This window comes from Propithecus coquereli, unplaced genomic scaffold (genome assembly GCF_000956105.1).
Source record: "Propithecus coquereli isolate 6110/MARCELLA unplaced genomic scaffold, Pcoq_1.0 Scaffold351, whole genome shotgun sequence".
NCBI lineage: Eukaryota > Metazoa > Chordata > Mammalia > Primates > Indriidae > Propithecus > Propithecus coquereli.
This window is the reverse complement of record NW_012149186.1, coordinates 1,031,473-1,033,173: the sequence shown is the minus strand read 5'-3', so window position 1 is coordinate 1,033,173 and position 1,701 is coordinate 1,031,473. Positions and strand designations below refer to the sequence as shown.

The 1,701-nt window shown below is 44.7% G+C and overlaps 1 pseudogene across 1 annotated transcript; it reads right to left on the bottom strand.

The window, feature by feature from the left end:
• Positions 1 to 280: 280 nt before the first annotated feature.
• On the bottom strand, positions 281 to 999 carry LOC105815992 (annotated as a pseudogene). The gene has a single exon (XR_001137773.1). The product of XR_001137773.1 is annotated as a 40S ribosomal protein S8 pseudogene (transcript).
• Positions 1,000 to 1,701: the final 702 nt, after the last annotated feature.

Below are 1,701 nucleotides of genomic sequence, written 5' to 3'. Positions count from 1 at the left end.
TAGAATCGGGCAGCATTTGTCCTTCTGTAACTGGCTTATTTCACTTAGCATAATGTCTTCTAGGTTCATCCATGTTGTTGCAAATGGCAGGACTTCCTTCTTTCTAAAGGCTGAATGGTATTCCATTGTGCATATACACCACGTTTTCATCGTCAGTTCATCCACTGATGGGCACTTAGGTTGATTCCATATTTTGGCTATTGTGAATAGTGCTGTGATAAACATGGGGTGCAGACATCTCCTCAATATCCTGATTTCCTTTTTTTTTTTTTTTTTTTTAGAACAATACACACCTTTATTACATGAACTAAGACAGGAGAGAGGAGGAATTATTTGCTTTTCCGGGCCTTGATTTTCCTCAGGTAGAACTCCAGCTCCTTGCCCTCTAGCACGTAGCCATCTGCTCGGCCACACGGGCCCGGTCGGGACACAATGCATGCGAGAAGCTTGCCCTCCTGAAACTGCTCCTCCAGAAGACCGCTGATTTTGGCATTCTTTTTCCTTTCGTCGTATTTCTTCTGAATTTTTTTGGATCGTTTTTTGTTTAAAATTTCTTCTTCCTCAGGAGTCAGCTTGGCCCCTTTCTTGCGGCCCAGGGGCAGTGCATAGTGGGATTCGTACCACTGTCGGTACGGCGTGCTGTCAGTAAGCACGATGCAGTTCTTCACCAAGGTCTTGGTGCGGACCAGCTCGTTATTGGACACGTTGTAGACAACATCAATGATCCTTGTCTTCCGAGTACAACACTCTGAGCCCCAGGAGAAGTTCCCCACGTCCAGCCTCAGGGCACGGTATTTCTTGTTACCTCCCCACACACAGACTGTGTGTATGCGGCGGGGGCCAATCTTTGTGTTGGCAGCGGGGCACCCCAGCTCATACTTCCGCTTCTTGTGATAGGGCTTTTCTCTTGCCCCTGGTCTTGCGGCGCTTGTGCCAATTGTCCCGAGAGATGCCCATCGCTTGGTGCTGGCTGAAAAGAGCCTGATTTCCTTTCTTTGGGATGTGCATACCCAGCAGTGGGATTGCTGGATTATATGGAACTTCAATTTTTAATTTTTTGAGGAAACTCTATACAGTTTGCACAACAGCTGTGCTAGTTTACATTCCCACCAGCATGTAAGATGCGAGGGCTCCTCCTCCCACACGTCCTCACCAGCACGTTACTGCCTTTTGACACAAGCCATTTCACTGGGAGGAGATGGTAGCTCGTTGTGGTTTTGATTTTCATTTCTCTGGTGACCAGTGATGTTGAGCATTTTTCCATATACTTTTTGGCCATTTGTATGTATTCTTTTGAGAAATGTCTATTCAGAACTTTTGCCCATTTTTAAATCAGATTATTTGATTTTTTTGCTATTGAGTTGTTTGCGTTCCTTACATTTTTCTGGTTATTAATCCCTCATTAGATGCATAGTTCACAAATATTTTCTCCCAGTCTGTAGGTTCACTCTCTAATTGTTTCCTTTGCTGTGAAGAAGTTTTTTAGCTTAATGTGATCCGCTTTGCCCGTTTTTGCTTTGCTCGCCTGTGCTTTTGAGGTCTTACTCAAGAAATGTTTGCCCAGACCAATGTCTTGTAGCTTTTCAAACTGGGACATTTCTGAGAAGGGAAAGGGTGTCATTGATAATTACGTAGGAGAAAAGGTGGCAAAGGGATTGTCCTAGTCACCCTACCCTTGGTGATTGTTGTAAGGGTATTTGT